The sequence below is a fragment of the Sinohyriopsis cumingii genome, chromosome 3 (genome assembly GCF_028554795.1).
Source record: "Sinohyriopsis cumingii isolate HCF-2022 chromosome 3, ASM2855479v2, whole genome shotgun sequence".
In the NCBI taxonomy this organism is placed as follows: domain Eukaryota; kingdom Metazoa; phylum Mollusca; class Bivalvia; order Unionida; family Unionidae; genus Sinohyriopsis; species Sinohyriopsis cumingii.
In genome coordinates, this window is record NC_142963.1 from 24,594,447 (window position 1) to 24,615,488 (window position 21,042).

Sequence of the window (21,042 nt, forward strand, 5' to 3'; positions counted from 1 at the left end):
TATGATCAGATAATCCTATTATTAGTCCATATGGATTGTATATATGATCAGATAATACAATCATTAGTCCATATGGATTGTATACATGATCAGATAATCTTATCATTAGACCTTATGGACTGTGTACATGTTCAGATAATCCTATCATTATTCCATATGGATTGTATACATGATCATAATCCTATCATTAGTCTATATGGATTGTATACATGATCAGATAATCCTATTATTAGTCCATATGGATTGTATACATTATCAGATAATACAATTATTAGTCCATATGGATTGTGTACATATTCGGATAATCCTATTATTAGTCCATATGGAATGTATACGTGATCAGATAATCTTATCTGTCCATATGGTGTACATACATGATCTGATAATATGATTATCAGTCCATAAGGATTGTATACATGACCAGATAATCCCATTATTAGTCCACGTAGATTGTATACATGGTCCAAAAATCCCAGTCTCCATGCCTCCCTGTTTTTACCTCCACACTGAAGCTTGAGCTTCTTGGACAGGTCCCTGAGGGTAATGATTCTCCAAGGGTCAAATGTCAGTTGGGTAGCATGGGTAGCATTTGTCTTTTCATGCCAAACAAGTGTGTGTGTGTGTGTGTGTGTATATATATATATATATGATGGGGTTGGATATAGGTGGGAAATAAGGGATGGGAATCTTAATTTCTAAATCATGACCCAAGATTTAATTTAACTCTTTTGGGGTGGACCCCAGGTGTCAATGTCAGCGGCATGTATAAATTTGTCTTTTCATGAACAAGTGTATATATATAGTTATGGGTTGGGGATCTCAACAGTTTCCAAGTTATGACCCAGAAATCAATTTCCATATAGTTGGGAAATACCTTAGGGACTATCCCGTGGCCAAGTCTAACATTTGCTGGCACTTGGTTAGTGATCACAAAAATAGATGGCATAAAACTTAGTGAGTTATAAAAATTTATGTAAAATCTCTCCTGTCCACCATACACCATGCAGGTCCCACTCCATGTGGCCAGATCCAAATGTGCTGGCAAAATCTACATGTAGAAGACCATCAGGACGGTCAATTTGACCCAATTAAAATCACGAAATTTGCTTTAAAAAGGGCAGAAATTCAATGATATTACACAGGTACATACATATGGCCTGTATCATAATATACCCTCACTTCTTTAAACGCATGGAGATAATAACTCGAAGTATAACCAACAGCGATATGATATATTATTATAAGAAAGTCTTGTTTCTTTGCTGTTTAATTGAACATAAACACATCAAAGGCCACAGAGTGTGGAGGCAATGAGAGTTAAGTGCCTTGTCTTGTCTAAGATATGCCTCAAGAGACAACCAAGTCTGATTGGGGCAGGCAGGGTTTAATACCCTTTTCCAAGTCAAACACACCAACTACTACTGATAAGCCATTGTGGCTCCCCATCTGATCTGTCTTTATCCACCACAGTGCCTTAAAGCATAACAAATTTGAAAAAAAAGTTCCCCAACCAAACAACTCCAATATTTCTGTCCCATTTCAAGCTCTTCTAATGGCTACCTTTGACCTTAACAAGGGATTAAATTAAATGGAACTGTTCTGAATACCAGGAATATCCTCACAATTTGTGGTGAGTCACTTTAATGTAAATACTTCTATGCATAGGCAGCTACAAGCCCAAACAGTTTATCTGTTTTACAACATACTAGTATTACATCAACACAACTGTCCCAGCTTTACTAAAATTCTTCAAATTTATATTAGAACTGGTATTCTGTATTACTGTGTTAGGGTATTCCTAACAGTTCTCAGAGCATTAACAAAAGGTTGAAAATAAATTCCTAAATGTTCAAATTTAGTACAGTTTCTTTTTTAATTTTTTTTGACCAAAAACAAAATCTTTAAGAATATCTCAAATATGTGAAACCTAAAATTTCACTTCATGGGCAAAACAAATGCTCTCTACATAATTCAATCTTTATTTTTAATTTGTAAATATTTTTAACTGTAAGTTAGTTCAAATTTACAACATTTTTCTTTCAAAAAAGTAAATAATTAAAAAGAAACAGGAATGATTTTAAAATAAACTTTTGAGAAAGATAATTTAAGTTCAATGAAACAGTTGTCACTTATGACCTCACGTTTATAAAACTTCCAACTCTGCACTTTAATGCAATAACTCTTTTGTATTTTACAAAAAAATATTCTGAAGTGAATTAAAGTTGAGAAATTTTATGAATGTAGGTTAGACAGGTGTAAGGAAATCATGCCAGCAAATTGTGCGGTGTGGTTCTCACAACTGTTGTCACACATATTATGTTGTATTGTGATATATCAATAGCTACCACTTTTCAACAAAGAAAGCTGACATAATTTTCTATATCTTTTCAATCTTAAGATCTACAAGAAGTGTTTGTAAAGTGTGTATGGTCTATCTGCAGACTAAAGTACGTTTCCAAAAGCCCTGACAAATAAAAGGTGTAAAGAACTGAAAAACTGCTATAACGGCCTGAAAATCTAATTACATTATCTACATATGAAAGCAAATACCAAATATCATTTGTTCAACTCGAGTGTTTTTTCCTAAAAACCTGCTAAGAAGGTTATTGCCAAAAAAGTCCAAATTCAACAAGTTTTACAATTTTTTAAAAATTAAAAATTGCTGTAATTGGTTGAAAATCTAATCAAGTTGTGACGATGTATATGGTTGGGGTGGGGTGCTCCCAATATTTTATTTAAACTATTGTAGAAGTCCCACCAAGGCTCTATTTCATTGGAAGTTAAATTTAGTGAAAGATAGGTCTAAAGCTCCAAGACCCCATTCAGCAATGCTGACAATTAGATGGCTGAATATATAAAAAGGTTGAAATTCAATGAAAAACAATTTAATAACAATTCCATAATCAATGGACTCAAATTTCCAATTATATTCCTTCCACTTGGCCCTTTAATAAGCCCACTGCATCACTTGATTAGCGGTGCGAGATTGATTTCCAACTGTCCTTGTATTTCTACTCATCTGTTGTATCCTTTCTCTCTTATTTCTCCGAATTCCTTCTCCTCTTCCTCCTTGACCTTCCTCCAAATTCCTTCTCCTCCTCAACTTTCTCTAGACCCCTTCTCGTCCTCCACTCTCTTCCCCACGAGTTTACTTCTATCGGCTTTGACTGTTTTGTCTAGTCTCACTTCTGTCTCCAACTCTTGAAGACTCTGGACTCAATGGAACCAGAAATTCTGTTACTCCTTAAAAAGCTTCCTGTGAAAACACAAGGATGGTACAGTCTTTTTCCTTTGCCCTCTCATCTCACACTTTACACAGCCTTTCATCAGATAACGGCGGTTAAATTTCTTTGGTCACGCATTCATTCACATCGAGATACCCATACATTCTTGTATGGTAAAAAAACAAAATAATACAGCATGGTATCAATTACTTCTTATACATACATCAATAAATTGCATCACATCAGTACATATTCCTAATCCCATTATACTAAACAATATCACAATAATCAGGCACATTTCTTTACCTTACAACTCAAACAAAATACGTAAATATTCAAATATCCATGCTCTGATATATGCATACGTCCATAGGAACTAATCTTACATACTTCAACCATGTTTCCAAATGCAGAATTCAAGCATGTGTAAATGCTAACATAACGCATTAATAAATGCACTGGTTTACTATGAAGTAACCAAATAGCTATTTACAAAATTAATTCTGACCACAAGCTAACAACCTACATAATTCCACCTCACATCTAATAATTCTCTACATAAGGCTCAAGACCATTTCTCTAATACGCATGTAAATGATACACTACAAAGGTAATTGTACATACTTAATGATCCTAGTAATTAAGTGTACATACAACAAATAGTTACAAATATGATGCTGTAATATTCTTTAAAATTGAGCAAATAACTTACTGACCTTTTCGAAACTCTGCCTTTCCTTTGAATCTACGTGTAGGTTTTGCTGCCAAATTACAAGTGGCTTCTTCTCGGAGTAAACCCAACTGATCAGCAATCCATCTAGGCGAATACTAAATTTTCTCTTACAAGTTGGAAGGTATAAATCGGGTCTGAATTGTAATCACGCCATCTATCTCAATTTTTTATTGGATATCGTCGTGGACCAAACCAATCAAACTTAGTGGACAATGTCCCTCTCATTGTCTGTCAATGTGGGGATGGAAAAGGACACGCCTCATTCACCTTGTGGACTTTCCTTTGATCCTTGAACAAACTTTTAACATACAGGTGTAATAACGGCAAGCTTTTTTAAGTGATGTGATTGGTCGCCTTTCCAACTAAGTTTTGGGTCTCTGGCTGGTCATGATAACCTTGCATAAGAGTTCAACACTACCCCCCCCCCCATGTTTAGATATCAAACACAACACCATGGTAATAGCTGGGGCTTAGCAAACATCACACAGGTCATCTATATATTTATAACAATTTACCTCCAACAATTCATTTTCTATGTTGGATAGATCTGTATAAAATTTTGCTAATCAGCTCCTCAGATTGATGGATGGATGAATGAATGGATAGACAGACAGAACAATGGACAGACCAAATCAAGATGTCTCCGAGTATAAGCAGTGAGAGCATAAAACTTTGTCAGTGTGTCAACAGGATCTGGCTCAAAGGAAGGAACAAATCCACTTGTCTGGTGAAACTTGAGAAAAGTGGGAAATAATAATAATAATACATTAAAATGTCAATTATCTAAACCCATCAGGAGTTGCACATGCTTGATAACTAGTTGTCCTGAACAACTGTTTATACTTGTGTCTGTAAAGTCCAGATCAACAGATTTTACTATAATAATAAAAATAATATCATCTTCTTTTAGAAAGGGAAACAGAATGAGGGTGAGAGTGCAAACTAACCTATCCTGGGGCCTCTAATTTATACAATAGTGACATAAATACATATTACTGGATTGCGCTATCTAGACAGAACTGTATAAACAAGATCAGAGGAACCTTGATAAAATCAGTTCTTTTTCGTGAATTTTAAATGGAAACAAAATGTAATCTCAGTTTTGCTTTGATGTTTATTACAGTCAAAATTCAGTGCCACAATTACAGACTGATCAGCTACAGATCATTTTGTATCCATAAACCTACTTAACCATCCATGCAACCATCTCTTAATCAGTCTATTTCTGATCCATGAATTTGTCATGGGCAAATAAAACATCTGTTCAAACTTAATACATGTTCACAAAACTGTCCTAATGTCATAAGAAATACATACTGTACATACTAGCGTACAAGTTGAGTCAAACTGCAAACAATAAATATCCTGATCTGCCTTGGCATAATGTGCCTGCAGATCAGGGTCTATCTTGTTTTGTTCTACTAATAACTTCTGTCTGTGTAGTTTGCAGTTGGACTCATCTTACAGGTGAGTATAAACAGTACTGAAGTCAGAACACATAAAAAAATATTAGGTACACTTTGGGACTCAATTTACACTTACTAGTAAGTAAAGTGTTAGTTTTGCATTTTATGACACACATTTGTATATTGTGTGCTTGACCTTTGTAAATGAGAGTAGAGTAGTTTTGGCCTGTCAGATTTCTGACATGTTTATAAGTTATAAATAAGTTATTTACCAATATTTGAGTTCAAGGTCTAGTCTTATTTACAACTTCAAATGTTCTGGAAGTGAACTTATGTCCCACATCCTGGCCATTGTACTATGTCTTAGTTTTTTATTACATAAACTTGGGGGCAAACAAGATAATTTATTTCTCTTTAAAGTTAAGTAGGGGACTGTGGTGTATACTGTTGTGTTCAGATATAATTTGTGAGGAATCATTTATTTAAATTATTCATTGGAATTTTTAAAAATGCTCCTTGACATTTTTGACTAAAATACTACTTTGGGACTATAGAGGGACTCAAGGACATTCTGAATTATATCATTGTGGTATATAAAAACTACTGGTACATTAAGTCATTCAAGAATATTGGTACATCAGCACATTCAAGACAAATTTCATTCAGAATATTCTTTGCTTTTGGATTTCTGATAGAACATTTAAAACTATTTTGGATTTAATTTACAATACTTTAAGTTCCTCTTAAATTTACATTTTGTAACTTTAGAGAAATAAATTCTTTATTGATCTGACTAAACTTGTTGGTTTTGCTTCTTTCTGTTACTTAGTTTAAATGCATAGAGTTACAAAACTTATCAAACACAAGTACGTTATGTAGTGCTCAGGCATTTGGAGTAATGTTCCTTGTTCAAGGACATTATCATGACAGCCATCCTAGGCTGATCTAGGATTTAAATTCACACCCTTTTGGTTGCAAGTATGGATTTCTAACATACGCGTCAGAATATCTATGTAATGTGTTTATCATTTAAAAAAATTGTCCTTCCTTACAGAGTTTAAAACACTATATAAAATTCAGTGTCGGTAATCAAAAATGTAATAAAATACATTATACTTAAACTGAAAGAACAAATAGGGATAGTATTCTGCTGGGTTTTTATGTTAGCTTCTGAAAATTACAAAGATTTTTTAAATATCGAAAAGGCCTTTTGATGCAAAATAAATAGATCAAATTGTAAATGGCAAAGTCTTACATCTAAATGTACGTGGGAGGCATTTCCTATAAGTATTACTGCCTCAAGCCGGTAAATACAGTATTTTTTTTATTAACAAGGCATAAATTTCCATTCCAGCAAGGGAAACATTTCTAAGAACTATCATGCAAGTCTTTTGTAATGATTCATAGCTAATACAAATTTGTTTAATACCTAGATTGGCATTTCAAATTATATCCTTGATATGGTGAAGCTGTACCTGAGAAGAAACAGTCATACTTCAAGATATTTGTGGCATGTTGTCAAATAGTGGTAGAAAAAATGAAAAATCAACAGTTTATATACTATTTTAAAGTCTCTATTTTTTGGAATGAATATGAAATGCTCCATGTCCAAAATACTTTCCAGCATCATGTGATCACATGTGAATTCACTTTAAATTACACTGCCTGAATATCAATTAAAGGACAGTGCTTACTGATTCTATCTACCATTCAAATATGACAGCTGCATGTATAACTTCCAGCATTTGGAAGTTGTCACCATATAATTTTTTTTAACCACATACTGAACAAAAATTAAATATGACCTTGACATTGCATTAGTGTCTGGGCAAGGATTGGGGTGCATAGATATTAAAGAGCAAGGCTCCATTATTCTGAAGCCCAAGTATGACAGCTAAGACTCCCAGGGTTTTATTGTGACCTATGACCATATGGATACCTAACACTCCCAGGGTTTATTATGAGTGTGGCTATATGGATTGCTAAGACTCCCAGGGTTTATTGTGACTTATGAACTTATGGATTGCTAAAATTCCCAGGGTTTATTATAATTATGACCATATGGATACCTAAAACTCCCAGAGTTTATTATAACTTATGGCCATATAGATAGTTAACACTCCCAGGGTTTATTATGATTATGACCATATGGATAGCTAAGACTCTTAGGGTTTATTGTGACTTATGACCACACGGATAGCTAAGACTCCCAAGGTTTATTGTGACCTATGACCATACGGATAGCTAACACTCCCTGGGTTTATTATGACTTATGACCATATGGATAGCTAAGACTCCCAGGGTTTATTGTGACTTATGACAATATGGATAGCTAAGACTCCCAGGGTTTATTATGATTATGACCATATGGATAGCTAAGACTCCCAGGGTTTATTATGACTTATGACTCCCGGGGTTAATAATGACTTATGACCACATGGATAGCTAAGACTCCCAGGGTTTATTGTGACTTATGACCACATGGATAGCTAAGACTTCCGGGGTTTATTGTGACCTATGACCATATGGATAGCTAACACTACCTGGGTTTATTATGACTTATGACTCCCAGGGTTTATAATGACTTATGACCATATGGATAACTAAGACTCCCAGGGTTTATTGTGACCTATGATCATATGGACAGCTAAAACTCCCAGGGTTTATTATGACCAGTGACCATATGGACAGCTAAGACTCCCACGGTTTATTGTGACTTATGACCATATGGATAGCTAAGACTCCCATGGTTTATTATGATTATGACCATATGGATAGCTGACACTCCCAGTGTTTATTGTGACCTATGACTATATGGATAACTGACAATCCCAAGGTTTATTATGATTATGACCATATGGATAGCTGACACTCCCAGTGCTTATTGTGACCTATGACCATATGGAAAGCTGACACTCCCAGGGTTTATTATGATTATGACCATATGGATAGCTAACACTCCCAGGGTTTATTGTGACTTATGACCATATGGATAGCTGACACGCCCAGGGTTTATTGTGACTTGTGACTTATGACCACATGGATAGGTGACACTCCCAGGGTTTATTGTGACTTATTACAATATGGATAGCTGACACTCCCAGGGTTTATTATGATTATGACCATATGGATAGCTAACACTCCCAGGGTTTATTGTGACTTATGACCATATTGGAACAACATTAGACATAACCTTAACCAAAAATTTCAAATGACCATGACCTTGATTCCAAAGTCCAGTAGGGCAGCATTCCCTCTAATATTTGGAGACTTGTGATCATACAGAAAACTTTTAACCACAAACATAGCCAAGAGTTTCAAATTACCCTGACCTTGTCTGGGGATTAGATGTAGGGTGTGTGTACATGGATGCAAAAGGGCAGGGCCCCCCACATCCTAAAGTACATGTATGATACAGCTACCCCTGGTTTGGAGTCATATAACCATGAAGTAAAACTTGAACAGAAAACTGAAGATTTTCAAAAATAACCTTGACTTTGGGGGTCAGATGAAGGGTATGAGTACATGGATATGAAAGGGTCAAGATCGTCCATTTCATAGTCCAAGTATGATAGCTATCAACCCCTGAGATTGGGACTTATGAACATGCAGAAATATTTCAATCGAAAACAAGACTAACATTTTCAAATACTTTAACCTCAACTGTGGGTCAATGTAATGGATGGAATGCATGGATACAAAAGGTTTCCTGATACTACTGTCCAAGTATAAAAGCTGGGAGATGACAATACTGAATAACTTTAAAGCCCCAATGCCGCCATTACATGCTATTAGTCATATATGCCTATCATCTGAATAATACTGATATTTTAAAGCTGTTGGTCCTAAAAAGATAATTGGGTTCCATGAAAACCAGATAATATTGATGTTTCATACCATTATGAACCATGTAATTTCTCCCTTGAACTGAGATACCCTTTCATTTTCCACATGTATGAATTAATCTGACAATGATCGTCGAGATCCATGGGTCAACTGATTTCAGTTGAAAGCTGGCACACACGATTTGATTATATCACTGCTGTAAACATAAGAAGCTAACATCATGCTGTATTGGATTGTCTTCAGCCCAATCCTGGCCTTCAATGCATATTCCAGTGCCCTAGCTGATCACCAATGTTTTCTTTTTATCTAATGCACGCTTTTTCTTCTCATATGCTTAAAAAGACCGGGCATGCCTCTTTTAATTTCATCTCAAATCAATTTGTGTGCCACCTGCGAATGTTATTAGATTAATCACTAACGGAATTTGTCGATTGTATCACATCACAACTACTGGAGTATTCTGGAAAAAGACCGAAATTAAAAGCCACTTCATTTACTGAATTCTGGGGTGGTACCTCTTAATTTTAAAATGAATATCAGAATGTCATTTAAACCCAACAACTTGATTATTTCAAAGAACGGTTTATATCAGATAGCTTTTTTACAAATTGTTTCTTTCCTTACAAAGTTAAGGGAGATTGGCAGAAAGATGAAATTTATGATAAAAAGCATCATTGTTTTTTTTTTACTGAAAGCATCAACTAAGATTTGGAATAAACCATGACCTTGTCTGGAGGGCCAAAGGGAGGGTGAGTGACTGCGCATATCTGAAGATGAAAGATCGATGCCTATGATTATATGGTTCAAGTACAAAGGCAATCCATTCAAGGATTATGACCACACAGAAAAACGTAAACCAATACCTTAGGCAATACTGATACTGTCGACATCAACATGGAAATGACCGACCCAATGCCTTATTTATACTAAAGTAGGTGAGGCAATAATAGTCTATTCAAGTCTTATTACCCCCAAATACTTGCTAAAGTTTAAAGTTTCACATGATTCTAAATGTACTCAGTGACTGTAATTCTCTAACTGGTATAGGGTATGGTGTTTTAAAGTGTGTAGGTAAGGTGATATGTGCTGTAAGTCACAGATCTTGGTTAGATTCTCAGTAGGGAACATGTATGAATTACAATTCTCTAATTGGACACACACACACACAAACACACACATTGTTTGTTTTGTTAAAGCTATCGGAAGGACATTATACTAAATGAATTGCTTTGGCTCTGTGTCTTTAGGCATAGCACTTTATAAATTATTCCAATGAGGAATTGTAGCCAGTTATCTGTCCAACAGGTGGAGCGACATAAAAACCTGGTCCCGATACATGTATTTAGTTATCCTCAGAGTTTATCATTAGCCAGAATGATGTATTGTTGATCAGTTGATCAATAAACAATTGTCAAAACTACAATAACACATGTATCAAATGAATACAAATATTGTCTTATTTCATTTTTCAGTGAAGGAAAATCCATGATTTGTGTGTGTGCATATGTGTGTTAATCAGGAACAATTCCCTTTTAAACTGATTACATCATATGTTCTATTGCAACAAATCCAATGTAAAGTTCTAAATCTTTTTGACACTGTCATTGCAAAACTGAATTTAACATATCAAGTACAATACAGTTTTATTTAGACTATGATAATTTCTCTCCTTGTATCCCTTCCAAGTTATATTCTGGGTATCGGATGCCTGAATAAAATAAAAATAGAACATTTAACTTTTAGCAAATCTGAGAATCTTTGGAAAGCCTATTGTTACAGCAAGAACAAAATGTACAACTGACTAAGTGCAGACATGTGTGTAGGGAAGATAATGACTGTTTGGATGTGAAGGCAGATATGATAGTACCTTAATAATAGATAATGTATATGATTATCATAAAACATAATCAACAAGAATCTTTAACATTTCCACACTAAACTACAGCAATCATTTCTAAGGAAGTCTATAATTTATATTAAATTACCCCAACTAACTATCTAAAGAATCATTCTGAACAAATCGCTCAGTGGTCCATGAATTAAACAGTTTTAGAGATATGGATCTGCTGAAAAAAAATTTCATAAAAGAATTACAAACTCATAGTGTGAAAATAACAATCATTTAATTTTTATGCAGATAAGACAAAATCTGATTTTCTATTTGCAACAGCAATATTGCCGATTATACCTAATATTTGATTACCTATCTCAATTAACTGCTTCTTTTGCCCGCATAACTTAGCTCCTTGTCTTGTATGATGGAGACATTTTGTAAAGCAAAATGAAGATGCTATAATTTATTGCTTGTTTGTTAAGCAGGGAATATACTGGAAGTAATCTAGGACCATTTTGTTCCATGCTGCCACCTATCTGTTTAAAGGGAAGATAACTGGCTACGATCCCTCATTGCCTCAGCACTAAATAATCTGTGTTGCTTTGCCGTAAACCACCAAACCTACTAACCAACTAATTTTTTTCATTAGTTTTATATTCTTCTTCACCAGATGACATGAAGGACATTGCAACAGATCTATTCAAGCAAACACAGCAATGACATGGCACTGACTCTCATACAACACAATTCAAAACCCTCTTTTTTTTGACTCTCATACAACACAATTCAAAACCCTTTTTAATTTGACTCTCATGCAACACAATTCAAAACCCTTTTTAATTTGACTCTCATACAACACAATTCAAAATCATTTTTATTTTGACTCTCATACAACACAATTCAAAACTCTTTTTATTTTGACTCTCATACAACACAATTCAAAACCCTTTTTATTTTGACTCTCATACAACACAATTCAAAACCCTTTTTTTATTTTGAATCTCATACAACACAATTCAAAACCCTTTTTATTCTCTCATACAACACAATTCAAAACCCTTTTTATTTTGACTCTTATACAACACAATTCAAAACCCTTTTTATTTTGACTCTCATACAACACAATTCAAAACCCTTTTTATTTTGACTCTCATACAACACAATTCAAAACCCTTTTTATTCTGACTCTCATACAACACAATTCAAAACCCTTTTTATTCTCTCATACAACACAATTCAAAACCCTTTTTATTTTGACTCTCATACAACACAATTCAAAACCCTTTTTATTCTGACTCTCATACAACACAATTCAAAACCCTTTTTATTCTCTCATACAACACAATTCAAAACCCTTTTTATTTTGACTCTTATACAACACAATTCAAAACCCTTTTTATTTTGACTCTCATACAACACAATTCAAAACCCTTTTTATTTTGACTCTCATACAACACAATTCAAAACCCTTTTTATTCTGACTCTCATACAACACAATTCAAAACCCTTTTTATTCTGACTCTCATACAACACAATTCAAAACCCTTTTTATTCTGACTCTCATACAACACAATTCAAAACCCTTTTTATTCTGACTCTCATACAACACAATTCAAAACCCTTTTTATTCTGACTCTCATACAACACAATTCAAAACCCTTTTTATTCTGACTCTCATACAACACAATTCAAAACCCTTTTTTTTTTGACTCTCATACAACACAATTCAAAACCCTTTTTATTCTGACTCTCATACAACACAATTCAAAACCCTTTTTATTCTCTCATACAACACAATTCAAAACCCTTTTTATTTTGACTCTTATACAACACAATTCAAAACCCTTTTTATTTTGACTCTCATACAACACAATTCAAAACCCTTTTTATTTTGACTCTCATACAACACAATTCAAAACCCTTTTTATTCTGACTCTCATACAACACAATTCAAAACCCTTTTTATTCTGACTCTCATACAACACAATTCAAAACCCTTTTTATTCTGACTCTCATACAACACAATTCAAAACCCTTTTTATTCTGACTCTCATACAACACAATTCAAAACCCTTTTTATTCTGACTCTCATACAACACAATTCAAAACCCTTTTTATTCTGACTCTCATACAACACAATTCAAAACCCTTTTTATTTGCTTTGACTCATAGTGATCTTAGCATATATGTATATTAGAAGTGAAACTGTTACGGTTAAGGATATGTATGTATATTTTTACCATATCACATCTGTACATTACCTACAGTGCATCCAATTAATGGGTTTAGTTTGTTTACATTTAAATTGCTTTTCTTGGAAAGAGGAAAATAATGCTGTGTATAATTTACATCTGCATGTAAAACAGTGTTGCTGTTGAGTATAAATGTTTCATTTATTTTCCAAGGTCCCCCCTCACCCTTGGCTGTCCTGCCCCCACAAAACCTCCAGAAAAAAAACCATACACACACAAATGAACAGTCGATTGTCCCTTTAAATTTGACCATTGTTTTATTTTTACACATGTTTAATTGGGTATTATGCGCAATTTGAGTAACAGACATAGACATTTGCTTTGGTGCTCTTTTGAGGAAAGTGAGGGCCCTTTTGAAGTTTTGGAGAAGAAAAAAAAAACAACACTTAACCTGATCTGGTCCTGAGATGAACATATATTGTGCCATGTGGTTCTCTTGCTACTTAAAACTTCAAGGTTGTTTCATATTGTTTTGGTGCCACCTCCAAACGCACAGTTGTAGACTTTGAAGGGGTATTCAATATGCTATTAGCATACACCAATGTGAAACTGCATAATGTGTGGATGTTTTGAATATGCTATTAGCATCAACCCATGTGAAACTGCATAATGTGTGGACTTTTTATTATGCTATTAGCATACATCCACGTGAAACTCTGCATAATGTGTGGATCTTTTGAATATGCTAATGCATAATGTGTGAATGTTTTGAATATGTTATTAGCATACACCCATGTGAAACTGCATAATGTGTGGATTTTTTATTATGCTATTAGCATACATCCACGTGAAACTGCATCTTGTGTGGATGTTTTGAATATGCTATTAGCATACACCCATTTGAAAATCTGCATAAGGTGTGGGTGTTTTGAATATGTGCATCTTATGGAATTCTTATAAACTTTGCATCTTGCTACAACCATATGGGGTAAATATTGCATAAAATGGCATGGCAAGATGCTTTTATGAGGACTTCTATTGTAAAATAACTTCCCATTAAGATCTATGACACATTTTGGTACCAAAGAACTCCTCACATGAACATATTTGTGATAGAGGCTATAAATATGAGAAGTGTTCCAACTGCTGGAGGTTACATAAATGACACAATATCATTCATTATTCAAGCATCATCTCTCCTGTATTAACTTCTGAATATAGAGAATCTTAGTTCCCATGACAATCAGAAAAAATATATTTTGACATTAAAAAAGCAGCCATATTTGGTCAAACTTTCCAGGAATTATTTTGGGCAAGTTTTGTTTTTGGTGGCTTCTACAGCAACCATTCAACCTCCAAAGCAGTCAGATAATTAAAATGGTAAACTTTAATAAAAGAATTGGAGTAACTATATATCATGACATGGTCTACAAATATGCCTGTCTTGTTCTCAGCCAGGTGAGAAACATAATTTTGACAGCTGTAAAACCATTTCATTTATTGTTATCAAACTTTCAGGAAATTTTCCATCTTAAATGTTACAGATGCTGTTGTTTCTTAGTCTCCAAGGCAGCCATTTATCTTTTACATCAACCATGTGGAAACATATTTTTGTATTTTTAAAACTACTGTGGCAAGTTTATTTCAAGTTTAGAAACAAGAGTAATCCAACTGAAAACCTTTGGGATCCTAAAGAAATGATGGTCATGAGGTTTTTGATTTACTGATCTTTTTGGGGTGATATTAAATACATAAAATGTCCTTTTGTAAGCATTTATGAGAGAGAGAGAGAGAGAGAGAGAGAGAGAAAATGTATTATTGGAACTCGCCATACACAATCTTTCAGTTTGTCAGATTTGCAGGCATTGCTGAAACAATGCTAGTAGGCATCACGTTGTTTTAAAATTCATTCTTGTAGATATCCTTTCTCTGTAGAATACCTGAAACAGTAGATATTCCTATGCCCTATTTTCCCCTGGATTGCTCAATGTATGTTTTGGCACAAGCTTTTACTCATATTGATCAAACTAATTCCATCCAAGAAGAGTAGTTCAATCCTATAATGCTGAGTTGGCCCTTCTGACATGTTACCATGCGAGTAAAGAGTAGTTCAATCCTATAATGTTGAGTTGGCCCTTCTGACATGTTACCATGCGAGTAAAGAGTAGTTCAATCCTATAATGCTGAGTTGGCCCTTCTGACATGTTACCATGCGAGTAAAGAGTAGTTCAATCCTATAATGCTGAGTTGGCCCTTCTGACATGTTACCATGCGAGTAAAGAGTAGTTCAATCCTATAATGCTGAGTTGGCCTTTCTGACATGTTACCATGCGAGTAAAGAGTAGTTCAATCCTATAATGCTGAGTTGGCCCTTCTGACATGTTACCATGCGAGTAAAGAGTAGTTCAATCCTATAATGCTGAGTTGGCCCTTCTGACATGTTACCATGCGAGTAAAGACAAATGTCAGTCATGGTTTCTTAAATACATGTCATGATACTTCTCCATCTGACTTTTAGAACATGATCGTGTCCATCTTTATAAGCAAAGCATCAAAAGTTCGGCCACATGACTGGTTAATAAAGCCCTGATATTTAATTTAAAATTTTGGTCTATAGATTAACTAAACAACATCAATCACAATTAGATCATAGGCAGGCAGATAGGATCTTTCTTACATGGCTTATCTACAAGTATTTAGTTATTAATAATTCACCTTAAATGCTGACAAGTTTTGATGGTGTAACGACTTCAGATTAGAAAACTGTCATCCCAAATGTATCTTAAATTGTTTTACATAAACTCGTGTGCCCTTCAGACATTATCCGGTCTGTGACTCATAGATAAGCATACTACAAAACTTGCTAATCCTGTGTGGGTTTTTTAATATAAATTTTAACAGAGCTTGAACCGTTTTAGTCATATTGCTATGATCTCTGCAACGTGGCAGTTTATCTAGCACTGGGGCATCATGCCACAGACATGTAGCATCATGTACAACAAAATCACATTATCCTGACACCAGGCCCACCAGTTCTAACACTAACCTTTGAATGCTGAGTGCCAAGTTCCATTAGTCTTTAGTATGACTCCGAATGGGTCTGAACCCCTCAACCTCCCATATCAGAGGCAGATGCTCTAACCACTTACGCCACACTGAATTAATCCGTTCCAGCATCTGTCAGGAATTTTTCGGCTAAAATACATTTCTATGTTTGAAGTGAATTTCCATTTTACAGGGTTTTCTAAAGCTTAAAACTGAAAACTGGGATCAAAATTTGTTTTGGTATTTGGAACTGAGGAGTTTTTGATTTATTGGGGAAAACCCCCAGATGATATTAAAGAAGGAAAACTTCAGGACTAAAACAAAATGTCTGTATTGTTGGGATTCCTGTATAATGAGGTTTCAGTTTTGAGGAGTTTCAGTGTGTGTGTGTGTGTGTGTAATGTATATACTTGCCTGTAAGATGAATCCAACTGCAAACTGCACACCCCAAGACCTGCCATCACATAATGCACCGTTAGAGCTGTGTCTGTGCATTTTGTTAGAAGTAAACAAAAGAACAAGCAACATAGGCCATGATCTGTAGGCACATTATTTTATCACAGATCTGGATCATAGTTGTTTGCAGTTTGACTTGACATATAAGCGAGTACAGATGGTAATACACTACAGTAGTTGTATTGGGGGAGGTGGGCTTGAATTTTCTTTCATTTTATCTCAAGATAATTATTTTTTCAATATAATGGATATATCAAGTTTTTTTTTGTGAACAAATCTGAGCAAGAATATTTTTTCAAGCTATCTGGGGCCTGGAAATTTAAAAAAGAAAATCCCCAGCACCCCTGTTCAAAACAAAATGAAATGGCTGGTCCCTAATTATAATGCAAAATGGAGAAAATTCTCTCAGTGTAGTTTAACCTGCAAATTAATTTTAGTTTTTACTTTTTGTTTAATTGTGAGCTTAGTGAGTCATTTCATGCGCACATGGTCTTCCAGTAGATACTTCATTTTTTTTAAAGTTTGTTTTATTAACCCTTATATAAGTTACATCATTGTTTGAAGGGGGATAACCCATGAATATGACCATTTTCCAAGAGCTGCATCCTGTTAAAAATATTTCCTTTGTACACTTTCATGTCAACAAGTGAGTGGTGTGTGGGGTTTACTCTGCCCATCAGTGTTTCAATCTATCTACTTCACTTATTAGCTTCAAATCTGCCCAATGGGTAAACTTGAGATAAGCATGTGTTGTGCACCAAAATTGGATCAATGTGGCCTACTTTACATAATTTACTGAGAAACACAACAATGGTTAGAATAATGTCTTGGCTCTAATTACACTACCTTTGCAACTACTGCCATCAATCTAAGACTAACAGATGTATGTGTGTTGCTTACCTGACCTAGATTGCCGTTACCTAATTTAAAATTGCTTTAAAATTCTGTTCATCCATCCTATCTGGGCTGTAACTCCTATATATTAAAGAATATTTGCATAAAACTCGTAATGTGTTTGTGCATATCGGGTGAAGATATATTATACAAAACTGGATCGCTGCACTCTACTTTCCAGAATTTATTAACAACTGCTTACATTTTTATCCATGCTATAAAAATGCTTGACTTAATGCAGCTTAACTTCTCCTGACATATAACTTACTTGTAGACTGGACATGTTTGAAACAAAACTGGGTCATTTTTATAACTCATTTTTCAGGATTTGTATCAAAATTACTATAAAAAAATGTACATTGTCCCAGCTGAGCTGTATTTTGAGACCAAAGCATCACCTGAAATTAAACTTGTACTTTTTGTGTATCCTGGGATAGGATGGATAATGTGTTCCTTGCCAACACTGGGTCACTTTGACCTATTATTTATTTTTTAAAAGGGGGTGACATTTATTTCTTAGCTCTAATTCCAATACCTCTTCACCTAATGATATAGAAAGCACACTAAGCATGCATGAAAGAATTAAATCATTTCCATGATTCTGAACATGACTTAAATTATAGTATCAAACCATAACACCTTTCAACTTTTCTATTATACTAAGAAAGCATCTTAGAATAAAAACATCTAACATTAGAATTTGGTCACTGTGAACACAACATAAAAATGGTGTCTGTGTTCAAATTATAAACCCCTTTTAACCTCAAGCATGTACCACCAAATCTTTTAACCTATAACATGCACCACAAACATTCTAACCTATAACATGTACAACCAGACATGCATGTCAACTAATTATAGGAAATCAGTTATGTCACTATAAAAACTGGGTTGTTGAGAGCTACATTCTATAGTCAGTTGGTCCTCTCCAGGATATGTGTGTGTGATTTGGGTTTTTAACATAGCTTTACAGTCATATCGCTACAATGTTTGCAGTATGACAGTTTATAGTGATGTCTAGCACTGGGGCATCATGCTGCAGACATGTAGCATGATGTCCCACCCAGTCACATTATCCTGACACCAGGCTGACCAGTCCTAACACAAACCTCTTAATGCTGAGCGCCAAGTGAGGCAGCTGTTAGTACCATTTTTGTAAGTCTTTGGTATGACTCGGAAGGGAATCGAATCCACAACCTCCTGCATCCAAGGTGGACGCTCTAGCCACTAGGCCACCGAAGCGGTCCCTCTCAAGGATACAGACTGATGTAAACTTTTTGAAAATGTATCATTGTCCTCTAATTACTGTATTTAAAAAATGCCTCTGGTTCATATAAGCTTGAAGAATAAGGTATACTTCCTTTATGGTCATCCTCTATATTTTAGTAAAACTATCTTGCATGACTTTGAGACAGATTTAAATAAACTAATATTATGTCAAACAGATAAACATGTTCTAAACAATCTTACAAAAAATAAAGAAGACATACAGCTCTACCTGAGATGAGCTATAATGGAAGCTGATAAGAAGAATGATAACATTATTCTCTGGAAAACTGATGAGCTTCAGAATACTTTTTATAAAATAAAGGTCAATAAGTCAATTACTCTGCACTGTGATGAAGAAAAAAGATTAGTTCAACTCTCTCAAAATTGTTTTGTTGGTAGACATTGCAGAATGCAAGTCTGATAACCTTTCACAACGAGGCATACATATTAACGCAATTCCAAGAAGAGAGTTTGTAACTTTTATAGGAAATCAGTTAGAACAAGCAAACACCACTGATAAGAGAAAAACAGTTCCTTTTCAAACAAATCACCATTAACTGTATAACAATGAGACTATATGTTTTCACAGGAGAGAAACAATACCCCTCAAAATGAATGATAAGTGAACGTGATTAAATGTGCCATGTGTTGAGACTTGCGATATTTTTCTTTTTTTAAACTTTTTTTCATTTTTATATCTATATTTGGTCTTTTATCTTTATTTTCATTTTTATATCTATATTTGGTCTTTTATCCTTATTTTCATTTTTATATCTACATTTGGTCTTTTAGGGCATGGAATGATCAAGATCATTCTTTTTGCTGCCTATAAGAAGAATGCCTCATGTCTTTCACTCCTTTATTAGCCCTAACTTTACTTTTTCTATGTTACACCAATTACGTAAACTGTACACTTGAAGGGTTGAAAGAACTACCAAGTACATTTAATGTTTTAGATTTTGTCAATGTTTTGTTTCTGTTGAGAGACCTTTAAAGTTTACAACACTCTCATATGATAAGACAACACATAATAAGCTCATTTATCACCTTTAAAATTTTTTTGGCAGCCTTTTCTTTTAGAAACATATTTTGTGATAGTCCAACCCCACCCCTCTTATCATGTGCAAAATAATCCAGGTCTCATTGGTATGACACGATGTTGTACATGTAGATATGACTCATGGCTATGTAAATTATCACATGACACAAAATCATCTGTATCTTAATACTTCATTTATTTGTCTTCAGAGGTGTCAGGACAACAGAAGAGTCATAAAATCGTGCAAATTAGATAATAATAATAATAATGAGGACTTTGTATAGCACCTAATCTTTAGAAGCTCTAAGCGCTTTACAATGTTAGACAACACCTATAAGATAAGAAACATAATAATATTACAAAAACAAACAACATGAAATTAGAAAAAACATTTTTAAAAAAATGCTGAGAATATTTCAGGTAGATGATGAATGTTTAAATGTACACAGCTTCTGTTAAAAAAGAGACACTGTAAAGCAACATTTCAATTTCTCCAACAGAAAAGAAAGAAGTCCATTGCACTCAAAGATTTCAAACAGTCACGGTTGGTGCCACAAATCATTTAAAAATACTTTAATCCCTAACTGTTTGATGCAGTACCTTAATCAACTAGTATATAATTCTGATACTGTACATTGGATCCCTGTCAGATGCAGCACCTTAATCAACTAGTATATAATTTAGGTACTGTACATTGGATCCATGACTGTCAGATGCAGTATCTTAATAAACTAGCATATAATTTAGGTACTGATCCATGACTGTCAGATGCAGCACCTTAATAAACAGTAAATAATTCAGGTACTGTACATTGGATCCCTGTCAGATGCAGCACCTTAATCAACCAGTATATAATTTAGGTACTGCACATTGGATCCATGACTGTCAGATGCAGCACCTTAATCAACTAGTATATAATTTAGGTACTGTACACTGGATGCCTGACTGTCAGATGCAGTACCTTAATCAGCTAGTACAGTAAAATGTGTTATGAGAGACCGCCCCTTCTGCCAACAAAAAACGGTCTTCAAGACAGGTGGTCTCTCATAACAGGTTTTTTTAATAATAAAAAAACAGTTTCCAAGGTCCAGTTTCAAAACAATT

General features: G+C 34.4%; 1 protein-coding gene and 1 long non-coding RNA gene across 4 annotated transcripts in view; both read right to left on the reverse strand.

Moving 5' to 3' along the window:
* The window catches only part of LOC149802553 (protein CLEC16A-like), a 175,278-nt gene that overhangs the window by 55,035 nt on the left and 99,201 nt on the right, over positions 1 to 21,042 (reverse strand). The gene's annotated exons all lie outside the window — the stretch shown is intronic.
* LOC149802554 (uncharacterized) lies at positions 2,870 to 4,466 on the reverse strand. The gene is made up of 2 exons (XR_016420059.1): positions 3,941 to 4,466; positions 2,870 to 3,256 (listed from the first exon to the last, which is right to left on the reverse strand). It is a non-coding gene; the product is annotated as an uncharacterized LOC149802554 (long non-coding RNA).